This window comes from Pleurodeles waltl, chromosome 11 (genome assembly GCF_031143425.1).
Source record: "Pleurodeles waltl isolate 20211129_DDA chromosome 11, aPleWal1.hap1.20221129, whole genome shotgun sequence".
Classification (NCBI taxonomy): domain Eukaryota; kingdom Metazoa; phylum Chordata; class Amphibia; order Caudata; family Salamandridae; genus Pleurodeles; species Pleurodeles waltl.
The window spans coordinates 437,374,689-437,401,390 of record NC_090450.1 but is presented as its reverse complement, the minus strand read 5'-3'; positions in this window follow the sequence as shown (position 1 = coordinate 437,401,390).

The window sequence follows — 26,702 nt, the reverse complement described above, 5'->3', positions numbered from 1 at the left end:
GCAGAAACAGACATATCCTGCTTGTCGGAAGGAGTTACAGACCTTACTAATACACCAATTATGTCCTCCAAAGAAGACAGTACTGAACAGGAAACTAAAGTCCCAAATGATACCGCCCATGATGCAATTCCAGATCTCCTTGCTCCTGAATCCACTTCACCAGAAACCAACTCCATGCACTCCTCCCGTATCACTCGAACAATAAAGAGGAAAGACATCGGAGCCCATATGGGTATTAATACATGCTTTGTTCATTGGAAGTTTCACCTATGGCAGGACTGTAAACTTATCAAACAAGGTTGGTGTTGGATTTTCTTGTTGTGGCTTTTCCTCTTCACCTTTTTTTAGCCAAAGGATCGTCTTCTCTTCTTGAGTAGACTGGTTGGAGGGGGTAGACTGTTACGACTCGGTCGTCCCATTTCCAGGGGGCGCTGTAAGGGGACTGTCAGAAGCCTGGGAATCACCTTGAACACCTATCTAGAGTCCCTTGCTGACTCCTGTTTGTTTCTCTTTTCTCCATGGTACACTTGTGTAGGACTACATTTGCTTCTTGGGACTGCAAATCCCATAATGCACAGCTTGGTAGTCAGGAAAACCCGGATTCTGTTTCCCATTGTTTTCAATGGGAGAAGTCCAGTTGCTCCTTTTCACTGGATCCTCTCCTCCAGGACTTGCAAGTGTCCGAAACCACACACACCTGAAACCTCTCCTGTGCAGCCCAGCTTGGAACTGCTTATAAGCAGCCATTTCCTCAAGCTCCCCGTCGTGCATCGGACTTCAATTCCTTTGTGTTACAGACCCCTTGTCGGATGGTGTTCCAGTTTTGTTCCTGTTCTGTTCCAGCTTGATCCAGTTTCCTGTTTCTCTGCCCTGCTCCTGATTGTTCCAGCCAGAGTCTGCTCCCTATCTCTTAGCCTTGTACCTGTTTGTATCTTCCAGAGCCTGCTCCCTGTTTCTCTGCCCTGCTCCTGCCTTGTTTCAGCCTGAACCTTCTCTCTGTTTCCCAGTCCTGTTTACTGCTCATTTCCTACTTCCTGTATTCCAGTCCTGTCCTTGCCTGTTCCAGGCAGAGCCTGTTCTCAGTTTCCCAGTCCTGTCTCTGTTTGTCCCAGCCAGAAGTTTGCGCCCTGTTTTCAAGTCCTAGTCCCGCCTTTGCTTCAGCCTGAACCTGTTCCTAGTTCTTGCCTCTGCCTCTTTGTTTGTTCCCTTCTGTTTCTGTTTCTTCTTGGTTCTTTGTGTCTGGTAAGTGTTCTATCAGTCTTCACCAGTGTATACGTGTCCTCCTGTGTACTGGGGTTGGCTCCTGGTTTCCAGGAGGCAATTCCAGCCCCCATCCTTGTCCTTTGTTATACGTTGTATTTCGTGCCTAACAGTGACAGTGTGCTAATGCTCTTTTCTCAGGAATCGCCACTGTGTTTCCAGCTGGACCCACAAGAGCGTGTCCTGTGTATGTAAGTACTATCCTTGTTTGTGCTCTAGGGTCCAGAGACAGAATCACTTCTGCTGCCTCCTTTCTATGGGGCTGGCAGGGTGACTATCTGTAAGAGCAAACTGCACAGAGGCATTGAGATTCCCTGTCACTGTGGGAGGTTCTGCCCCTTACTCTGTGTACAACCCCAGCGTGTTTGTCCACTAGTAATCCGTTTCTATTTGTTCACACAAGGGTTGCTCTGCTTTTACTTTCCTGTTTCCTGTCTATAGCTGTCCTTTCCGTGTATGCCTTTAGCTGCTCTTCTGCCCACCACACTACCTCTTTAGGATATTCGGTGACCTCAAGGGGTGTCCCAACCAAAGTCCTGATCAGACCCGCCCGAAACCGTGACAGTGGTGAGGTGAAAAACAAAGAAATTAGATCATTTATAACGGATATGAAATGAATACATTTATCCATAGAGGTGTGGTAAGATTCAAGATGGGAGGCAAACGAAGGATAGATGATGCAGATTGTGCAATTGTTTTATTAAAACTTTTACAAATATGCTTTTTGATTTCTAAGATGCATAATTTAATCTTTTTTACATTATCAACTGTACGGCTTTTATTGCAAATAGTAAAACATTGTTGCTGTATTTAAACTATCCAAAAATTGTTTTAAGCTTGTAAATATTTGTTTGTCTAGAGCTCAGCTTATCAAGATCTGTAGGTCTCTTACTTAGAATTAACAACAATTTTAAAAAATGAAACTCCATTCTCTTCCTAAACCTTCAAGGCTGTGTGGCACCTGGGCCTTACCCATGTTTTTCACAGATGCATCTGTGGCCCTCAACTGTTCTTGGAAAAGACTGTCCCTATAGTGGAATTGGTGGTGTATAATTGAATATGCCAAAGGGCAAACAATTCTGGTGGCCCCAACTCAGCTCTTTGTGACCAGCTAATGTGGGGCTACTATGGGACACAGTTAAAAAGCACTAAGGAACTATTGCCCGCCATCTGCAAAGTAGGAGCATTAATGGAACCTCAAACACCTGAGCCATGTGGGGCGAAAGGGACACATTTGGCCTGATATATTTTAAGCGCAGATATAATAGGTTTGCTAGCTAACTAAGAGGTGACATCAGGCACCTCAGAGATAGATCTACAAAATGATTGTCTCTTAACAGTCTGTAGCTGGCAACATTTATTTGATGAGTCATATGGTATCCCCAAGAAAGAGAAACAATTGACCTTCCTAATTTTAGTATCCTTAATTTAAAAAACCCTACTCTTAGTTTTCCGAGACCTACTACCAGGATATGTGCTTTAGAGACGCTGGATCTCAAATCCAGACTGTCCATATAGGTGACAAAAGAATCAAGTATTGTTTTAAAAACAGCCGCTTTTTAGAGTAAACCTGGATTGTCCAGATACTAATGTGTAAGTAAAGGACAACAACCAACTGGCAGCATGTCCTGACCATTACAGAAAAATAATTTTTCGATACTATTAATGTGCAATAAAAAAAGAAAAGAAACTAATATATAGCCTTGATGCACTCCCCAGTGTTAAAGTTAAAGGAGTCAGTGTACTCCTCCCAGCCCTGTATCTGACTCTGGTAGTCAAATTGCACTGTAGGTCATAAAATAAATTAACAATGCTTATGTCTACCCCTAGAGTCAACATGATGGACCATACTTTGGCGTGATTGACACACTCGAACGCCTAGCTACGGTCCAGAAAGACCATGTATACACACCCTGAATTGGCAACTATGTATTTGCTGATAATAAGATTTAAGTTCAGAGATTGCTTGATTGTGCTCAAGCAGGCTCGGAACCCATACTACAGGTCAGAAATGATGTTCTTGTCATTGGCCCAGGTGAGAAATGGTCCAAGCGTATGGCTGTCTTAAAAATAAAAATATCAATGTGATGGGTCTATAACAGCTGGGATTATTTTTGCCCTTTTTAAATACTGGAACGATTATTGATTGTGACCAGAATAGGGTGGCTTTTTTCACTTCTGAATTTAATGTAATTGGTATTAAGGTGCCCCAAAGGACAGATTTGTGCTTGTATACATCCATTGGGAATTCCATCTGGGACTGGTGCCTACCCTTTTGCCTCAATGACTTCCTCATATGTGAGAGGTATCTCAAGTGACCCATCAGACAAAAAATTGGGTCTTAAAAATATCATTAAAAAAAATCAGCATGAATTTTGGAAAAATGTTAGACCCAATCATTTACTTGTACATATGACTCAAGGGTCAGGGAGTTATAGTCTTCCTAAAAAGGTGAGTTCACTATCATCCAAAACATCCCATTGTCTTTCAACGTGCAGGTCAATTCCAGTTGATCTCAAGTCTTCTCCCTGTTGGGAAAAACACAATTAGAGGAATCCTTGCATACAACCTCCCCCTAGGACCATGCACCATTTTCTGCATCCTTATCACAGACTTCATGGTCTCTATTGCCATCAACTCAAATTACTTCATCCTCCTCAGCAACTTCAACTTCAACCTCAGCGACTCCAAGGACCCCAACTCCACAGCCCTGCTCAAAAGCCTCAACAGCATCAGACTTGCCCAGCTCATCCACGGCCCAACACATAAAGCAGGACACACCCTTGATCCCATCTTCACATGCATATTCAGGGACAACATCAAATTTAGCCACATCACCCACCTCACGTGTACGGACCACTCCATCATTCACTTCCTCATCAACACACCACCAGCCACCACTCCAACTATACCCAGAACCACCAAGTGAATCTGGAATAAAATAACTGAAGCAGACAGTTCCAACATCCTGGGGACTAACCAAACATTCCCCACAGATGACCTAGACAATGACTTAACTGCTTTCATTGGATGAATATCTGACTGTGCCGACAACTTGGCACACCTCAAGCACACGACAAGCAAGCCAGCTGGTACACCAACAACACCAGCTGGGACAACACTGCCAGAAACACATATATGCTCAGATGCTACCCCCACCAAATCAAAGAAACAAGAAAAACACCCTGGCACTGAGGATTGAAACCAGCTCCAACAACTGCAAAGAGCTTTTGACCATCATTAAAAATTCTCCAACCTCCCAGCCACAACCTACACTATCACACCTCCACAAGAACTCTCAAGCCCCCAAATCTATAATTTAGGAGGATCCATGATCAGCTCTATGCTCACATCCATAATCAACACATCCACCAAATGTGCAACCTTCCTGGTCAACTTGAAGCACACAGAATTCAACACATTCCTGAAGAAACCACTGGCTGACCAGAGTGATGTCAGCAGCTACTGACCAATCTCACTACAAAATTTTCCTTCGAAAGTTAAGGAGGAGGCAATCAACAAACAACTCTCCAGGCACCTAGAACATCGCTGGACAGCACAGAATCAGTTTTCAACAGCAATCTCTGCACAGAAACAGCCCTCATTGTGGCCACCAATGACATCCGGACAATCCTCAACCTTAGAGACACCACAGCTGTCATCCTGCTCGATCTTTCCATAGATTTCGACATCATCTTTCACAACATCCTCATCTCAAGGCTATAGTACACCGGAATACAAGGACAGGCCCTAAAATGGATAGCCTCCTTTCTTCCAGGCAGAGCACAGAGAGTCAGGCTCCCACCATATACCTCAGCACCTAAGAAACTAATCTGCAGAGTCCCACAAGGATCATATCTCATCCCAACACTTTTCAGTCTCTACATGGCATCCCTCACAGGCATCTTCAGAGCCCATCGATTCAACATCATATCCTACACTGACAACACACAGCTTATCCTATCCCTGACAAACAACACTATCAGAAACAACTCCATAAACTGCATGACCAGTGCAGCAGACTAGCTGAAACAGAACTGCCAAAAGCTCAACACAGAAAAAACAAAAGTACTGATCTTTGGAAGCAAGAGGTCACCCTGGAGCGCCTCCTGGTGACCAGTGAAATTAGGACCCAATCCAATCTCATTGGGGCAAGCCACAAACCTAAGACACATCCTAGACAATAAACTCACCATGGCACCTTAGGATATGCCGTCCATCATCCTTTTGTGTTTCTAAAGTCACCATAAGTAGCTAGAGTATGCCAGACGTGAGACCCTTGCTCACTGTGCCACTGGATTCAAGCTAGCCTGGATGATGAGGGGTGATATCCCAAAACCAGTCCCAGGATGCTCGTTTATGGTCCGGGGAGGACCTCTTCTGGCAGTTCAGGCTGGACTGTTCCCATGGGGAAAGGGGTCAAGACTGATTTGCATATGGCTGAGCCCAAACTGGGGTGGAATGGTGAGCAAAAGAGCAATGGATTAAACCCAGATCTGTGACTGGGGGGAATGTTGAAAAGTTCAGCACTACATCCATCATCCTTTTGTGTTGCTAAAGTCATCTTTGGTGGCCAGTGTATGCCCATACGTGGCCCCATCACTCACTGTGCGACTGGATTCAAGCTAGCCTGGCTGATGTGGGGTTATACCCCGAAACCAGTCCCAGGATGCTTATTTCTGGACCAGGGTGGACCTGGCCTGGAAGTTCAGGCTGTACTGTTCCCATGTGAACCAGAGGTGTGAATTTGTAAAGTTTTAGGGCAAAAAGCAGCATGAATAAGTAAAGCACCAACCAAAAGTCACTGTTCACATTTGTCAAGGACCTAGGCACAATTTAAGGCTGACCATGATGGAGCTGAGACTGGATAGATTTCTGTATTGAATAGATGTTTCTGGTCAAAGGTTTTTCTTCTGTGGCCAGTGAGGAACCCGTAAGGTTGGCTATATCATTGTTGAACAGCAAAAGCGGCCAGTGGGAAAAACTTAGACTTCAGAGCCAGTGCGGTCGCTTTACAGGTTGGACAGTTTTGCCTTCTCACCCTGGCCCAAAATTTTATCTTGGAAGTCAAGCCTCCAGAGGGCAAGACTGAAAGCTCAGCTGGGAAGGGTTCCACAAGACTGGTTATCTTTGCTGGGAGGTCCAGTTGAACCAGTTTTCAGTCAGGCAAAAAAGCTCTGTGTGAAACAAACTTGATTTTCTTGCCTACCTTGTGTGCTATCTCCCTGCAATGACTTCAGTCCTCCAGAAATTGAAAAGATGACTAGGGGACTGATTTAGAGTTTGATGGATTATTTACTCCATCACAAATATGGTGAATATTCCATGCGTCTTATTACAAGTGCATCATGTCCTTTGTCACCTGTAATATGTCTGTCAGGATATTCATCATGCTTGTAATGGAGTAACCCATCCACTAACTAAAAATCAGCCCTTAAGTCCCAATTTTTTAAAAGTTCTAGAATAGTAACTCCTTGTTAGTCCTACAGCCACAGCAGCAAAGGGCAGGTGCCTCTGCACCATGCCTCACTCTAGCCTAGTCTCCTGCAGGGCCCAGTCCTTAGTTATCTGCTGGACCTTCTTGAAATCAGGACTTCTGCTGTTTATATCCGCGAAGCAGGTAAACAGGAGGCCAACCACTTGACTCTTGGAGAATAGTCCGAGTCCCTGGATACAAGTAGAAGATAGGGGTCCTTGAGTGAGCCCACTTTTTCCAGCAGGAGTTAGAAATCTTCTTCCAGCGGGGCCTTCTTCTTCAGATAGAGTCTTTCCAGGTCCAGGAATGTTCTGAGGAGGTGGTAGTAGAGGTGTCAGATTTGTCCTCTGCAGCTGCTAATGATTAGTGAACTCCTTTTACACTACTTCCTCTGTTCCTTATTATAAAATTAACCAGCAGCCACTGTTTCAAGACAGCGAAATCCAACTGCCTTCAGGTAGACATGTCTTTAGCTCCTAAACTACTACCCTATTTAGATGAGCTCTCTTCCCGTCTTAAGCAAAACTGATTTTTTTCTCCTACTGTGACTGGAGCATGGCTTCCTGAGAGGCTCCTAGGATTTAATGGGAGAAGCCCTCTATGACATGAACAAGTTAAAAGAGGTAGTGCTAAAGGTGTTCTTTGTTCCACCAACTGTCCACTTCCACTCCCCGACAGCTAATCCCTGTTACGTGGTAAGCAGTGAGCACCCATCCCCCTCCTAGGTTCACAGGCAGGCCATTGTTTTCTGAGCCAAGGAGGTTAACTTTCCCAGCCAAGGATGTGTATTCCAGCTCTGGAGATGATTTGAGAAGCCAAAATGGTTTTAAGCGAGTTCTGGTTCAGACAGACTAAAGAATATTTTTATAAATTTACTTTTCTGCTTAATTATTAAAATCTGATTTCACAATCAAACATATTTAAAAAAATGAAGCCTTTTCATAAGTGGATATAGGGAATTAAAATTGGCCTCCATGGCAAAGACATTTTTACCTGCCATTTGTCACTTCAGTGCATTTAATCTGCATCCTACCCAGAGCTCACTGATATATGATTTTGACACAAATATGCATGGCGTATATACAAACTACAGCCCATATAAGACACATAACTTTCCATGTCATAGATGCACTTGATGCACTATTTACAAAGGATTCATAGGAAAGTTAAACAGGACAAATAGGGAGTTTCAATATACAGGTCATGCTTTAGAGCTGGAAGCACACACCATTTACTTATTTTTAGCAGCAAGAAAGTGTACAGCATTCTAAAGACAGCAAAAACAGGATTGAGAAGCGATAAAAGATATCTATGGTGACGATGCAGAAAAGGTGGATTTGATACACTAGGATTTTAGAAACTGATTAAATAATTTTAAAAAAAAAATTCTTTCAGGGTATTTAGAGGATTGTAATCAGTAGTGCACTTCACACACTTGGAAATTATTTGTGCAAACAAATGGTCTATGTAATATGAGTTAGGAAAGAGGCACGATGAAGGTTCAGAACCCTGTAAACACTATGAAGATGTTATAATATACTAGTACAAAACAATGAAAGAAGACTAGGTAGCAGTACACAGTATGCAAAAGTATGCCTGCCTCTGATATTTTTTAATATTCTGAACTCTTTCATAGAGGACTTGGGGTGGAAGGAGAAATAAAGACAAATAACTACTCCAATATTTAGTTAGGGTCAGTTCAATAGTTTTAAGATTGCCACCTAACCTACTAAAATGAAAGGGAGATGAAGACTGCTGATTAACTGTCTGTATTCAACAGTATATCACTTCTGTTGGAGTGTAGCTTTTATCATCAAAATTAACATGAACTGCTTGCAAATTAATGTGTAAAGGAGCTGCATAGAAAATGTGCCAGCTAAAATTAATGTACGCATTTGAAATGTGCCCACGGGGAGTGGCCACCAATGTATACGGTGATTAATGAAATTGAATTATTAATGTGCTAATGTATGATTCTGTTTTAGCATTAAAAGTTATATGTTAAGGTTTTGCTGAATAAATCATTAGGCCTTAGTTAGCAAGAGTCTGGGCCTAGCTGCCTGGTCTCATATTAAATGTATTTTTCTAACGTGCACTGTGCTGTCTTCCTGAAGGACATAAAGCTGTACTTTTCCAGAAGCTAGAGATGTGTGTAACCGTAGTAAATTCTTTCTCATGAGACCCGACTTGCTCAAGGAGACACTCTTGCTGAATGTAACAGTGTAATTCGCAACAGGTGCAAGGTCGCCTGAACTGGTAAAGACAATGGAGCTACTAACTGAATCCGTGCGTGTAACTTTTCTTACCTGCCATCTCACCCGATGAAGACATAAATCACAGGAGCCAATGAACTCATGAGAACTGTCTTATGTGAAAATTCTAGTAAGGTGACCACTCGACCATTGGACAGAGATAGTGGTGCACCAGATTTTGCCCAATTGGAAATTAAGGGTTTGATAGACGGATTTAAAATAATGACATGCCACAAGGAGAAATCGTCCTCTCTTTTGCCATCCTTTGCTGTTCCTTGCAGCCACTACCTTATCATTACTTTGAGAGACTTTTTCCTACTTTGAATCATTCTTTTACCCAACATTTACTTCACCTCCTTAAGAGGGAAGAACTTTCTGCCTTGTTTGCTGAGAGTTTGCTGTTCTGTCCTGGCTGATGGCAGATCGACTACTGTCCTGAGGACGAAGACTAACTTTGTATGCTGACCCATTACGGAGGGTAACTATATAATAATGAAATTGTAATTGTCTGCTTGCCTTTCCTTTCTAGGTACCAACTGCTTTTGACAGAGACCATAGTTAGATGTTTTCCAAATTTGTGTTACTAAATTGTTTTGCGTGAAGCCCAACGTGCTGATGCTAATTAGAGGTTATTCAAGGGTGCAAGTAGACAAAATGACTGAATCTTTACTGTGTTGAATAGATGCGCTAATGATACTCTGCTAAACAGATCCATGTTGACGCCGTGTTTTGTTCTAATGTTTATAATCTTTGCTTTGCTTACATCTTACTCAAGTTGCTTATTGTGACATCATTGATGTGTTTCCTGGTTTTGAGACTAATAAACTTGCTGATAGAGTGTAACTAATAGGGAATAAGGACCATATTTATACTTTTTGCCGCAAAACTGCGCCAGCGCAGTTTTGCGTAAAATATAATACCGCCGGTGAACGCCATTTTGGTGCACCTTGCGGGTGTAAAATTTATACTTTGACCCACGGCGGCGCAAACCACAGATGTGAGTCATTTTTTTGTACGCACACCACAGCGTCAAGTCGTAGAGCAAAACAACGTTAACGCGCTGGAATTGACTGTGGGTCGTTTTACGACCCCGCAAACCGGATATGTGGTGTTATTTGATGCAATAGCATCAAAATTCCCCGCAAACACAGCCATTTCAGCAGAGGAGAGCCAAAATGGATCCCAGATGCCTCTACAGACCCCAGGAAGATGACAACAGACCAGGAACCAATCAGGAGGACCCACACAAGAACCAGGACACTTTTAAGAAGAAAAAAAAGTGTCGCTTCAGTGCAGAGGAACAGGAAATTCTGGTTAAAGAGGTGACGGAACACCAGCACCAACTGTTTGTCACCTCAAAGTTGCCAATCAGTAGGAGAGAGGCTATATGGCAACAAATTGTCGACAAGATTAACAGTGTGGCAGAAGTACGCAGAACAGTCATCGAGTGCAAGAAACGCTGGCATGACGGCAAGCACAGGACCAAGGAAAAGATGGCCAGGAACAGGAAGGCAGCACTGCAGACTGGAGGTGGGAGTCCAGCACACCAGGAGGCCCTGAACCACATGGAGGAGATGGTCGCAGCCGTCATCCCTGAGGAGATAGTCACAGGGATTCAAGGACAGGACAGCGCAGACTACTAGTAGACAACGCACATGCAGGGTAAGTCGCATGGGGAATTAAAATGCACTAATGTCAACCGTAAGCAGGGGGTATACTGACCACAAAATGCATGGAAGTCATCATACACATGGAGTGGCATGGGTAAAGGGGGAAGGCATGGGGGCATGGCCTGTACAGAGAGAAGCTGGGGCACACCATTACACTACACCAACAACAGTCCCATGGGGGCATGCTGCCAGGCGGCCATGCCAATGATGGAGCAAAGGTGAAGCCACGCCAGGAGGGAAGGGCACAACGTCAAACTGACATCCCGGCACACGTCAGCCACCATACCCCCTACATTAACTAGGGCCCTATTAACAACCTCTAGCCATACTGACAACTGGAATGTAACTGCGACAACAGTTGCCCCTACCACCTCCGCTCTGTGTGCAGCTCAAGTAGCCAATTGCAGTAACTTCCCCATGCATCATACACACCTAAATTAGTGGGTTGAGGATGACAACTCTAGTAATCCCCTGAAACAAGACAAAGGCCCCAGCCCTGTCAAATGTCAATGCCCATAGTCGTCGCAAACATCAGCCAATGTCATCAACAATAGGAGCTACACAGCACTAAGGACATACCCATGCTGCATATGTCAGGGTCCATTCTGTGCCTGGGTCACAATGTAACATCCCAAATGTCATACTGCTCAGACAACAGCACTGAGGGGGAGGACACATGTAACTGGTCACTGAAATACACCTGCACAGTCAGAGGAGGAAATAGAACACTGATACGATTATCTGGGCAATCCAATGTACCACACATTCCCAACAACAGCTGTACACATTACCAATGCCAACATCCATATCGTGCCATAACAATGCTATGCATAGGATACGCTACATGTCAACTACATTTAAGTGGATGGGGAAGATCAGAGACTGGGGCAGGTCCAGATTGTCAAGTGTGCTGCCAGTGCCATCAGAGCACCCACAGCCAGTGAAAGGCTTCACCATGAGAATGGATGTAGACGGAGGGTTGAGTAGGACAAGAAGGTGGCAAATCACTATTTGGCCAGAACAAACACCTAGAGGAGATGATGCCGACAAGTCTAATAACTTACCACAATACATGTGACATGCAGGTGGGCCATAGGCCTGGGAGAATGTCCACCTGAAAGACTGGAGCAATGAACACGAAACAAGATCACAATGTGAATTCATCACAAGGCACGCATGTCACATCACTAATGCCACAACACACACACAGTAATTGTACCCCGTTTCATTGCAGAGGAAGATGGATCTCCTGTGGATATGCCGGTCCCAGAATACCCTGATGACATGGATGACGAGCTGACAAACATTCCCCAGCAGACCATCCAAAAGGTCCTTGGAACCCTCCAGTCCCCACCTTCAGTCACAAGGAGGAGCACAGAACAAGCAGCCATCACAGAGGACCCACCCACCACCCCAATTGTAAGACCTGCCAGCTCCAATACAGCTGAGGACAGGCACCAGCTTTGAGAGAACTCTAGTTGGGGTACAGCGGGAGCTGGTCAATGAGGTGTGGGTAGGGATGCAAACTATGGCAGCCAGCCTAGAGGGGGTGCGTTTGTGCATGATGTCACCTGCAGATCAGGCAGCAGCTATGCAAGGGCTAACATCTATCTTGCAGGAACAGCAAAAAAGCCTGAAGGAAATCAACACAGCTGTAATAGAGTTGACCCAACACCTACAACAGCAATCCTGTCAACACGTGCACAAATGCAACATTGAACCCCTCAGGGCTGACCTGGCTGCCTACCATTGTGATGTGGCTGCTATTCTTAAGAATCAGCAGATCCTCCTTGCTGCAGTACTGCCCTTAAGACCTTCACAGGTAACAGTGACCGGGATGTCTGACTCCACGTCTTCTAACACTGAGGTGTGTGTTGCCCCTTCAGAACCACCACCAACAAGGACAGAGGAGGCAACACACCCATCAGAAGAAGAAGACATGAAACAGTTCACACTAACACGGAAAAGTACCCGGAAGCACTAGTCCCTGCCACATGGCCAACTATTACCAAGGTCCTGCGTTTTGTAACATGCCAGTCTTACAACAACTCTACTCAATGACTCTTCTGCTAACCACTGTACATCTTGTCAGCCTGCCCAGTGATTGTCACTCATTGGCAAATCCTGTCCCTCTGCACTGTCTAAAACATCACCCCAGCATGTCAAAAGCACTTCCTTAACCCCTTGTGTAGGATCACAATGTAAGATGTCACTATAATGGACTCACAATCATGGACAATGTACATATAGCACCACAGCACTTTTCATTAAATAGCACTTACACAACAAATCTGTCTCTGGGTAATGTGACACATCAACTGTGCAGTGGATAACTGAAATGTGCCTACTGTCAAATAACGTAGCTTGTCAATACAACTGTCCTGATATTATGTAGTCAGATAAATCTGCACAGTGGCCAAGATTGTATCATACTGTGCCCTTCCTGGGGGTAATATCTAATGAAGTGAGAAACCATACACCATCATGCTGTGTTGGACAGAATAATGCTTCCTCAAGGGATATCTAAGTCATTAAATAGTGGCAGCAAAATGTTGTCACCATGCAATACTAACACATATAACAGTGCACACAAATCTAAGCTAACACTACAAAAACTGCATGAATGAAGGTGTCTGAGTTTACATCCAAATAGGTAATCATGCTCAATAGTGTCACAAATGATCTATGTGAATCATGAAGACAAGACTACAAGAGTGCTTACGACAACTCATCTTATAAGGGTGTCCTTGAACATCACACTGCAGTCACACCTAAAACTGTTCCCCCAATACCAAGTCTGGAAGCACCGTTTGTGACTTACAAAACATACTTACTGACAAAAACACATTGGGATCCATATTAACTGTGATTGGTGGTTTCAACGAATGGTGGAATCTTTGCAAGGTAACTCTGGGGTAGCTGCCAATCTTACAGCTCAGTTGGGATTTGTTCGTAGCATAGGACACAAATGTAATAGAACAAAATTCATGTACACTAATGCCAAGGCCATGATCAAGTAGCATTTAACACATACTGTAAAGGGTTAACTATATATTTATTAAATGGTAGTCACAGAAGAGGAAACTAAGGGAAAGGTCTTACCTACCCTAATCTACCCTGACTACTCATTACCCACAACTGTCCCTAACTAACCTAACCTAAACTTACTTATCACATGTAACGAAATGTTCTAAACATCAGATCCCCCACCCCCCCTTATGAGACGGGACACATGGAGGACAACACATACTAACCTAAACACATACTATACTATTCTAAACAAATATATATGTTTTTGTATTTTTTTTTTTTTGGGGGGGTTGTATTTCTTTTAATTAAACACACAAGAGCCCCAACATAGATCCCCACACACTTAATAATTAAAAATATGAAGAATCAGGACCCCCCCACCCGCCACCCACTAACACTAACTAAACTAACAGACTATACTAGCCCAACACTAAGCCCCCTAAGCCCACTAAGTATGAGAACAAGGAAAGAGGAGGGAGGGGAGGAAATCATGTCCACTGTCATCAAAGTCTAGAGGTTGGCCCTCCGGAGGGTCCGCTTTATGGACTTCACATGCCTGTTAATATGGGGAACATCCCGGCTCAGATTACTGATCTTCCTCAACACAACGTCCATCTTACGTTCCATTTTGTGGAATGCTCCTGGGTCAACTGTTGGAGCTGGGGCAGTCTGCGTACCGGCGGAGGAGGTTTGTGGGCGTGTAGAGCCAAGGCCAGTGGGCTGTCCTGAGGCTGTTGCAATGCTGGTGCCTGGAACTACAGCAGACGTTGGGACAACAGTCCCAGCTGGGGGTGGTGCCACCTGGGTGGAACTGATGGTTGTGCTGGTGGTGACAGTGGTGGGCAAAGTAGGGACACCCTGTGGGAAAGCCCTCCATGCTCCGGAGGCCCGTTCATGGCGGTATCGACGGGCCATCCTCCTGAACCCCAACTCTACCAGCAGGATATGTTGGTATCTCATGGCCCGCCGCTGGAACTCACGGACCTGGTCGTGTGTCATTTTGCAGCTGTGAAGACAAAGGCAAATAATTGACATTAGGAAATGCATTGTCTGAAATGGCACAACAAGTAAATCAGACAACACATCTACTGTACTTGTAACAGCTCATATCACCATACAGATCATTGAATGTCCCTGAGGAAGTACATGGTAGGCCAGCCTACAAAGGTCACATCACACATAGCACATCCAAAACCTACGAGATGGGTAACAACTGGCATTGACTTGCCATCTGAGTTCTGCCAGTTATCAGCTAACAATCATGCTGCATATCCTCCGCCAATACCTGGGCTACAGATGTCAGAGTACGGAATGCAAAACTAAAGCCACATGGTCTGCAAGTTGTAACTGGACTTTGCGTATAGTACCCAAGTGCCAGACCTGAGTGTGTATACTAGGTTCCGACCAAACAGTCGCTTATTCACATGTATGTGTAACATACTGGTAGCATCAGTCCTAGGTACCCTATTCACAAACCCATGCCTGTGTTTGAGTGGGGTGGAGAAACAACGAACAATTCCAAACAACATGGACACCCAGGAGTGTATAGAAAACTCCACACGTGTTTGGCTCTACACACACACCACAGGTAAGGTCTATCAACAATTAGGAGTCTGCAAACCCTTGACCAATCAGAGTGCCACACATGTCAGGAAATGCACCGCTTGGTACACAGCATATACTTCCAGTAAGGCATGACTTACACCAGACACAGCGTTGCAAGAACACTCATGATCATGATTAGCATGCACACATAGGCCATTGCACTCAAGTTCCACATACCTGTAGCACTACATGTGGAAGTACATGCTGCTAGGAAGTTCTACCTACAGTTTAATAAGTACTTTGGTGAATAGGGAAGCAGAAGTCTGTTGGAAAGCGATTTGCAGTACCAATCTGGGAGAATGTGGGTCTGACAGGCTGACTAAATCTGAGCTGAATTCCAGTGCGACTCTTGTTGATTCAAGTGTTATCCACATGACTCACCCCAGTACTCATTGTGGGGCCTACAGGAATGACCTACAATCCCTAGATAATACAATCGGATAAGCATTGGCCAACTCAAAACTTTTGAGAAACTGAAATCCCACTCATGGAACAAGACAAATGATTGGCCAGCGCATCACACCTTGCTATGTGTTCAACACACAGGAGTCCATCAGACATCACCATCAAACACAACACATAACAGACATATCAACACTTACTGGAGTGGTCGGGGTCCTCAAATGTAGCCACCTCTCCCACAGTGTAGGGTGCCAGTCCACCTGTAAGGCATGGAAGGAAGAAATGTGCTCAGAATCTGTGCACTGACCAACAATTTCAAAGACATATATAATGTGTAAGCTGAATAAGGAAATGACAGCCATTCAGACATGATGATACTGCATCTGATATATCACGGCCAACATGTACATAGCATGGGTCTCCTGTGACAGTTACACACATATCTGCATACATGCAGTGGCCCTAACTATCATGTGGTGGCAAACATGCTCCTTCATTAGTGATCAGAAATAATGGAGTGTAATCGTCTCATCATGTGCATCCAAGAGAGACATCCAAAGCCTGGTTACGTGAGGACTGCATTACCAGTCAAACATCCCATGTGGCCATGACACATATATTACACATAGGTACAATGTACAGAGGGGCAAGGATTTTTGTAAGCCCTCCTGTTGTTACAGTTTCTTCATTTGATGTGGGCCAGCAATGGTGATTTGCACCAACCATGGAGATGTGAACCCATGTGCATACCTTTGGACTGCCATCCCTAATTGGAATGTGGCACAACTAACTCCAAATACCAGTCTAAGATGTTAGCAGAGGGCACCTTACACCTTTTCACGATGTTTTCAAATCCATATCTGACATGTATCCAAAAAGATGAAGGACCACAATAATCCCGAACATTGATAAAACTTCAGTGAACGCTTTCCATCCACACTCACCAGACTCACATGAGACATGTGTCTGGGCCACTTTGCTATCATCAATTGACGTTAAGCCAGCACTCATTTGCTGCATCATGGAGTGTTTCTAAAGTCAGTCTAGCTATTGCGTCAACAAAGTTAGCCAATATTTTAGTACATCTTTACTTCTCTGGCAAATGTGACCTATATAGACATGATTGGCTCCTATTCTGTTTGGTTGTCTGACACAAAGGCGGCACCAATTTACTTAATGGAAAAGTATCCTGTAAGTTTGCAGAGCACGTGCTTCCTGACAGCTAGCAATTGTGATTCTTCACATAGTGCATCAATTACCCTGTATGTTTCCGCAGCATTACAAACAGTCAGCAACTTAGCTGGCAGATATTGTACAAATCATCTGATGTCACTACAGAGCATTTAATCATGCACATTTACATGATTAGTACTCACCAACAGGGCCACCAATCACTATTCCCAGGTGGTCCAGCAGATCTTGCTCCCTGGTGACGAGGTCAGCCCACCAGTGCTTCAGCTGGTGGTCACTACTCTGGCTGGCATACACGCGCTGCAGGTGATGCAGCACCTTTCCCCACCGGATTCTGCGCACCTCAGTGTGATACCCCTGTATCACCCTACCCCCTGCCTCGATCGTGAGTGGTGGGAAATGGCACACAAGCCATATAAAGCCCCCCAACTCCTCCTCACCCATCCTGCCAAGACGTGGCCTACCAGACATCTCGGCAATGAAAAGGGGAATAGGGGATAAAGAAGTAGAAAGGGGAAAAGGGGGAAAGTAGGGGTACAAAAAAAGAAGAAAAGTAAACTTAACCACTAAAAGAGCCCAACTATCCCCAAACTAGCACTACCCACAACAGACTCCCATAAACAACAAAAACACTAGAATACTGGACAAATGTAAACAAAACACACTAGGACACTATACAACAACAATATTTATTTCACAAACTGACAATTAAGATAGCACACAGGACACAAAAGCACAAAATCACTGGACACCACTCTGAAAACAGCCACACAGTCTAGAAGATTCACAGACTGCAAAGTGAAAGTGAAAGTACACCCACTGTAAACAGGATATCCTATTACATCACTTCCTGCCTAAAATGGGCGCCGTTTTTCGTGTTACGCATCATATTTTTTCACGCATACAGTTTGTGCGTCAGATTTTTCGAAGCACAGGAGTGAAAATTAGGCCGCATCCAAATAATAGTAAATAGTCTGTACAATTATTTGGATGCGTCCTAATTTTCACTCTTGTGCGTCAAAAAATATAATGAACAATTTGTATTGGTGGAAAAAAAATGACGCATACCGCTAGCAACGTCATAATTTCAGTGTATGAACTGGTTTTGGGCATTTTTTCAATTTTTATGTTATGTTACATTTGGGACACATCAGAGATAGGCTGATTGCACCCACTATGGTGTTGATGGTGTATGTTCACATGTGAGACATAATACTGCAGCGGACCATGACCCGCTACTTCCTTAACAGGATTTTGACGGTTGGCTGATGCACTTGATGGCCATATGTGTGGTCTACATATATGTATTGCACAATTTGGGCATGTTTGGCATCAGGAGAGGATAGCAAGGTGACGCACGTAAGTACAATACCTCAATGCCTATGGCTCAATGTGTGTGCATTGGCTACTAATGTAGTTGTTGACCGAGTGTGTGTGCATCACAAGATGCATTATTGAACATATGCTTGTATGAATGTGAAGTCAATGTGTCCATACCTTAGATGCAAGTCATTGTGGAAATGAGAGAGGACATGTGTTAGTCATACATGTAGCAACATCCGTTATGTGCACTTCCAAGATATTGGGTAACGTAGACACCACAAATGACAAAGCATGCACCAGATAGATGGATGACGCTTGTTCATGTCAATGGTCCACAATTTCACCATCGTATGTCCTAGATTGTTGGCAACAGCTTCCTAGGCACTTGTTGGTGATTCCCACAGTGAGTCAGACACATGCATTGAGGAAGTGGGTATCATGTAATAGGCCCAGACAGCCAAAGGTGAACCACAAATGTATGATGACACCACAGTTGAGGTCATATAACTGAGCCACAACTCTCCAGTGGCTGTGGTGGACCAGCAGACAAGGCACCACGTGTCCACATATTTCCAGTGATCAATTGCACAGAGGTGTCTTGTTCATGTGTGTGGTCCAATGTTGATCCTGTATATTTTAGGGGTTTATGTTGTCAAAGTTAGGTCCAGGTCTCATCATGAGTCAGTGGCAGCTATTCCTGTATCTACTGAGTATCCTTTGTTGATCAATGTGAGTAAAGTGGATGAGGACATGAGAACCTACATGGGGATAGTCCCACCCTGTCACTGAAGACGTGTAATGAGACTGTCAACAGGGCAACCTTGGTGTGGTGAGTGAGATAATGTCTCAGGTGTCATGTTCCGGCAGGTGTCATTACAACATTTTTACACAGGTTGGCCACTGCAATTCCCACTGCATCTGGGAACATCATAGCCTCTGTGCTGATTATTGTCGCAGCTAATCACCACACACGGCCCATCAATATGTTGTGAGCAATGTAATTCTGTGTGTGAACTGTCAGGGTCCTGACATGTGTGCCCTTTTCATGGACATTGTCAGAGGTTGCTGGTTCTGCTGAAGGCCCTGTACCCAATCCCTGCATACGGCCCTGGGCACTGTCACACTTTGTCGTTCATGCATAAATGAAACCCAGACAAGGGATGGGCCATGAATTTTGATATTCACAGAGCATTTAACTCATATGGTACAATTAAAAGGCAGATGATGCTATACAATGTATTTGGGTATGCATTGATGAAGCACATGACCAAATACCCTCTGAGGAATGAGAGGTTTGGTAAAGCAAGTGTGGTACATATGTAGCCACAGGGAAACTTTAGGGTGACGCACAGACAGATGCCAGTCAGGCTGACAGGATGCAGGGTGAATCAGGATCCAGCAATTTCACAAGTTACATAATCAGTGGTCTGACTAAGACTGTTTGGAGGACGAACTAGACAGTTGACATGTAAAACTGTGCATGTCCTATGTTTTTGAAGGTGACACATGAACCCAAGGGATGTGTTACACGGCTTAATTAGTAGCAATGCTTAACAGTGTATTTGACAAAATGGCAACTCCTATGCTGTTCCAGGCATCAGCAGGGGCAGTGCATGTTGAAATGGGTGGTGTGCATGGAGGTGATCAAAGGTGTGGGCTGCATCAGTTTCTCACAAATCCTGTAGGTGAGTATTGCATTCTAACGGCCAACAGACATTTTCACATGGGAAGCAATCTACAGGTGCTAACAGGGCTTAGAAACTAGAAGCCAGTGTATTAATTGACCTGACGTCCATGCAGTCAGATGTTCTATGACAATGGTATACCATAGGAAAGGGTGTAGCACATTGGATTGCTATTGTTAGTCTGTGTGTGTGTAGAGGAGGGAATTTCGGGGTACACATGTTACTATTCCAGGGACCTCTTCAGACAGGTGGGTTGTGTCCAGGTGCAAGGGTGTGTCAAGAGTTAGGAAATGGGCTGACATGTACATGGAATGTCATGTGCGCAATGCTGCTCATATGTGTGGCACTTGTGCTGTGTATGTTCTGATTCTAGGGAACTCTAGTCACAGATAGTCCTTGCAAAGATTGGATGCAGTTGGACTTACTGCTTTCAAGGATCTGGTCATACATTCCTGTTACTGATGCAAAAGCACATCAACTGCCTCATGTATGAGGCGTGTTTTCCCCTTATTGAGTGATGGTGTCTTAGTTGTCTGCCATATGCTGCGATGAACCATGTTTCCAACATGTATGTGTGAAATAGGTGTGGCCCTCTGCTATTGTCCTTCAAAGGTGAAATGTACAGGATGTATGTCATTTACAGTGTGTGTGTATGTGACCGTTGTATGGTACACATAACATTTGCTCTGGGATTTTCAGTGTCCTAATCGGTATATCAGCAATGCTCCATGAGGCAAAACTCTTATTCTGATAGTTAGAGATAAAGGTGTGCAAAAATGAATAGCCAAACCATGATATGGTGATTATTATAGGTGTTTATTTAAATTAGTTCATAAAGTGGTGATGGTGGCTATATTTAAAAGAAATTGTTCATAATATGTTGCCGCCTACGCAATCCAGCGGCCGTGCTTTGTTGTTCCCCATCATGTTGCAGGCCACCATCCTCCTCTTCCTCCTCTTCAGGCATGTGTGGCTCTGGTTCCAGGAGGGGAATGTTTCTTCTTATGCAAATGTTGTGCAGAATGGCACATGTTAGAATGATCTTTCAGACCATTTCTGGGGAATAAAGGCGGCTACCACCAGTGATGTCGAGGCACCGGACTCTCGACTTGAGGATGCCGAAGGTCCTCTCGACTATGGTGCGTGTCCTCCTATGTGCGTCATTGTAGGCACGCTCTGCTGCAGTACTCGGGTTGCCAATAGGTGTCATTATCCATGGCTTGATGCCATACCCCTGATCAGCTGCAAGAGAAAATGAATGGGATCATGTTGATGTAGCTAGCCCCATTGAAATCACCTTGCATGGCAGTAGTTGTCTTGTGTTGTCTGTGACTCTTTTGTGTTATTGTGTCACATCCTAGGCTTGTAGTATATACCATCTACATTGTGTTGTTTCCTTGGCTGGACAAGTGTTTGGCTGCTGACCAGTTGTCAGCAGTATGTTTTAGGATTTGCAGTACAGTGTGCCCTCCCTAGCATTGTGACTTGTGATACAGGTGTCCCTATGTCTTCACTGGGGGTGAGATGATAGTTCCACACACAGGTTACAATTGACAGTGTTGTTAACACGTTCATATCAATGTACCCTGGACATCACATACCTTTAGACTTATGCAATGGATTTATATAAACATAATTGAGACACTTACAATTTGCAAGGTGACATTTAGGCAACACACTCCAAACGTTGTGATCATTGATGTCTTAACATTAGACTGTACACTAATTTCAGATGTGTGACAGGTTCAATGGTGACCTAAGAAACATGGCTAGCGATGTCACAACCTCAGTGTGACCCTGTCGACATGTTGCTGTTGTGGTGTATGTGTTGTGTGTCCTACAGGGTTTCTGTGCAGTGTGTATATAAGTAGGTTTTTGTACTTACCAACAAGTAGTCCATTGCCATACCGTCCATCCTGGAAGTGTTGATTGATGGTGCTGTGACGGAAGATGAATGAGTCATGGACACTCCCAGGATATTTTGCCACGAAGTTGGTGATCAATCCTTGGTGAGCGACAATGGCCTGCACATTGATGGAATGTGTGTGCTTCCTGTTGCGATAGAGGTGTTCAGTTGCAGCAGGTGGCACAAGGCGTGCATGTGTGCAGTCGATTGCACCAAGGACGTGTGGGAAGACACTAATGAGGTAGAACCCCTGTTTTGTTTCCTGCTACTTCTGCAGTGTGTTAGGGAAGCAGATGTGGCAGAGTGTGAGTCCAATGATGGCATCCAGTACTTTGGGCAAAAAAGCAGAGAATGATGGCTGTGATATTCCGGCAACCAGGGCACCAGTTGTTTCAAAAGAGCCACTTGCCAGCATGTGAAGTACGGCAAGCAGCTTGGTTTCTGTTGGGATGGTGCGGGGTGTCAGCAAGGTGGGTGCCAACTGTGGCTCTGTGTTTCTCAGCAGCTGCTGAATGGCCTGCCAGTTCAACCTGTACCTCTGGATGATGTCATGTTCCCTGAGGCCATGAAGGGTTGTTCTGGCGTGGAATATTCTCTCCTGCCTTCTGTGCTGCCTATGGGGTCCCTGCTGGTGTTGTGGTAGCTGCTGTTGTTGCTGCTGGGCTCTGCGTCTGCATGCACGGTGGATGAAAAGCACCTCCATGTCTCCCTTTTGCTGCTCTGCTGTTCTGCTGTTGCTTCTGTGTGTTCTGATTAAATACAGGTGTGTTTGCCCTTTTTAACACCTGCCCTGACGCAGGTGTTAAATATTGACGCAAATCGGGCTGTGCCTCCCGGCTGTGCGTAATTTTTGCCCGAAAGAATAAATACGACGCACCACCATTTAAGTCATTTTTTGGACGGGAACGCCTACCTTGCATATGAGTAACGCAAGGCGGGTTGCTGCATCCAAAAAATGACGCACACGGCTGAATTTTGTCGTCCGCTGGCTCAGGCGTCAAAGTTTAAATACGGAGCAAGGTTTGCACTGAATGGGCGTCAAAATTATTGACGCACATTCGGCGCAGACGTAGTATAAATATGCCCCTAAATATCATAACTGTTACTAAAATCGGAGCTTGCCGAAGTGAGTTGGGTATGTTCTTGGCGTTCTAGTGATGGCATGAGTGAAGTAGGGTTTGCGCTTGCACAGCTTATGCATATCACAGTTGAATCGTGAGGTCTGTGAGAATATTTAGGCCAGGTGATGTTTTAGTAGGAGTGGGCGTACTCCGCAGTATGAGAGTAGGGAAGTCGGCCAACTTCATGTGAGTGTATGAGACACTTAGTTTATGTTGTAATTTGCACGGTTTTAATAGGTCAATCAGGCGTGATTGACGAGTCGAGTTTGAGTCAGAGTGTGTAAGTGAAAAACCTTCAATGGAGATTTGGTAAGTTCTAAAGTGCACTAGGATGAGCCATTGACAAGTCGAGAGTGAAATTTGCAGGTCAAATTTTGCTTGTGAGTGCGGGATCTGAGAAGGAGAGAGTAGCGTCCGAGGCTTCAAGTGAAATCTCTGGAAAGTTCTGACGCGATTGTGTTACCCTTCCTGTAGTAAACCGGAAAATTTTAGTTTTGTTGTTAAAGTGCTCGCAATATATTGCATTAGGTTGTGTGAGTAGGGAGTAAGGAAGACAAGCCGCAGGACTTTGTCAGCCGCCGTGTGTGTGAATGTGACATCATTGGAGCCATGCTGGGATTGGTCAGTTAGTGAGAAGGGTCGCACACGGATTGGCAGCCGTCCGTGAGAGGCAATTGGTTGGGAAGGTAGGTAAAGGGTGTTCTGGGAATTAAAGTCACTTCCTGATTCAGCTATAAACGAAATAAGAGACGCAAAAAATTATGTTCTTCAAGGCTCTAAAGAGCGCTTTGAGGGGAGATGTGTACATTACCGCAAGTGTGAGGGAGCCTACACCGCCAGAGGGTACTCCGGCTTATGCCGTAATGGAGGAGAAGGGAGTCGCGCCATGTCTTTGGCTAAAGCAATGGTGCAAATTAACAGAGAAACATGGGTGTTTGGCGTTTCCAGAGAAAGAGAATAGGACATTCAACATAGGGGTTCTAGAGAATTTGCGGAAGGTGTTAAATGAGCAGAAGCCGCCTCCAAGGCCAGCACAGTTTGAGGCGTTAGCAATTTGGGACTTAATGGCCATACGACAAAGGCAGCAAAAGTTTGAGAGGAGAATGAGAAAAGCAGAAAAGACGCTAGCAGAGGCTATGTGGGATAGTGAGACTAGGATGTGGAGAAGAGAAATAATAGATGGAGTCAGGATGTTTCCGGCAATCACCCAAGAAGCCGACACATAAGGAAGAAAGGCCACTTGTAAAACAGACAAGGGTTCTAGTAGAGGGAAAGAGAATAACAGGTGTTGGGCAGATGCAGATGACTCAGATGATGATGAGTTCCTTAATCAGTTGTTACAGGATCGTCCACCGCCATCTGCCATGAATGACAACAGACCAAGTATTAGTGCAGGTCCTGTAAATTCCACACAGAATCAGGGAACAGCACATACAGCTCAGGTAAATGCAGTTGTGACACCAGCTCCAGTGCAGAATAGTATCAGAGTATCCACTGAGCCAGAGATGCAGACACAGTTGCTGCCACCACCGGTTCAGAGGCTCTACCCTGATGTTCCAGTATTAGAGGCTACTACGAATTTGATGGTGCCGCCCGACCAAGCATATACGAGATCAAAGTTGGTACAGATGGAGCCAACTCCACTTCTGCTGCCCCAGCGCAGCAGCAGATGGTTCCGAACTACACTTCAGTCACAGTACCGCAGTCAGTCACAGCACCTGTAATTAATCAGACAGTGGGAGCTAATGCTTCCCAGAGTCTGGGAGACAGGCAGGCGCCAGCTGCTATATCTTTGCCGATTACAGTTGGTCCACCCGTACCTTTGTATGCACAGGCAAAGCCTAGTGTATGTGACCAAGGGGTAATGACTCAAGAGAAGCTAAGACGAGGTTTCGCAGGAAGTTCCCAAGGAAGGACACCAGGAGAACAGATAGCAGAGAGATCTAGGTCCTTGTTGGATTTCAGTCTGATTGGGGTCCCTCTAGAGACAATGACACAGGCTGGGTTTGGTCTACTAACTCCACGGACACCCAGTACGAACATGTCGCAACCACCAATGATGCAGGCTGGAAATATTTTGTTGCAAGGTCTGACTGCGCAACAACTGAACGAATGGCTAGACAAGCTGAGTTCACCACAGACTACTCCTGCAACAGCAAAGCGGTCAGAGAGAGAGGAATACCTGAATTTTGTGAGGTTGGGCGTGGAAGCAGCTGAATTAGTTGAAGGGAGCATGGGAGTGAATAGGCTAGAGTCATACACTGAAGCAGAATTGAGGTATCTGAGTCCAAAAATAACCAAAGAAGTGAGCAAGGTGCACCAAAGGTTGGCGAAGCTAGCGGACAAATATGGCATAGACTTAGACAATACTAAGCATCTAAAGAGGAGTTACAGATTGGACTTCGAACCCAAAGATTTTGACCACATGACGTCTACTGGGATGAAAGCACATCTTAAAGAAATATTACAGAGCGCACAGGTTTGGGGAGCCTCAGAGACATGGGAAGGCAGATGGGCAAAGAAGAGAGATAAAAGGAAGAGTGACTGCCTGGAGCAGCAGCAGGCAAAACCAGTGCTGGATACCGGTACCATAAAAATGCTACCCATGAGGGAGAAAGCTGGAGGGGTTCTTGTCCACGTACCGTGGTTCAGAGGTGACATTCTGTCCTTCACAAACGACTTCCCCAGGCTGAGGGAAAAGCCAATAGAGTGGTATCAGCAGACAGACAGATTTGTGAAGCTCGCGAAGTGTCTGTGGGAAGACTTGAATACATTGGTTGAGATCATAGTTCCTGCCGATTTGTTGCTCGAGTGCAAGAGAAGTGTTGACTGGCCAACTGCAGAACCGGCAAGGGATAGGGTTACCGGAGCACCCTCTCCGGAGGTAATGAAGCATTATTATAAGGTAATTGAGTTTTTGAAGCAGAAAGTGTGGCCACAGAAAATTGATTGGCAAAAGATTGATCGAACGGCACAAGAGGGCAAAGAGTCGATACATGCCTACTATGAGAGGTTGTTGAAAGCATTCAAGCATTACAGTGGCACAGAAGTCATAGAGCTGAAAGACATGAATCACCAATCGAATTGAAGCAGAGAAAGTTAAAGGAGAAAGGAATGGTGATGCAAATTAAGGCATCGCAAGCAGGGATGCAGGGAAACGGAGTGCAACAGATGGTGCAACAGCCGCAGGGAAATTGAGGGCCGTATTTATACTCTGGTTGCGCCGAATTTGCGTCGTTTTTTTCGACGCAAATTCGACGCTAAACTAACGCCAACTAACGCCATATTTATACTATGGCGTTAGACGCTTCGGGCGCCAAAGTGCCCGGAGTGTGCGTCATTTTTTAGCGTGAACCCCTTCCTTGCGTTAATGATATGCAAGGGAGGCGTTCCCGTCTTAAAAAATGACTCCCAGGCCTTTACGTGGTATTTATACTCCCGGGCAAAAGAGACGCCCGGGAGTGGGCGTGGCCAAAAACGGCGCATTTGCGCCGCTTTTTAACGCCTGGGTCAGGGATGGCGTTAAGGGACAAGTGGGCTCAAAATGAGCCCAGAGTGCCCTCCCCTGCCCCCAGGGACCCCCCCTGCCACCCTTGCCCACCCCAGGAGGACACCCAAGGACGGAGGGACCCATCCCATGGACATTAAGGTAAGTTCAGGTAAGTATTTTTTTTTTTTTTTTTTGTGGCATAGGGGGGCCTGATTTGTGCCCCCCTACATGCCACTATGCCCAATGACCATGCCCACGGGACAGAAGTCCCCTGGGCATGGCCATTGGGCA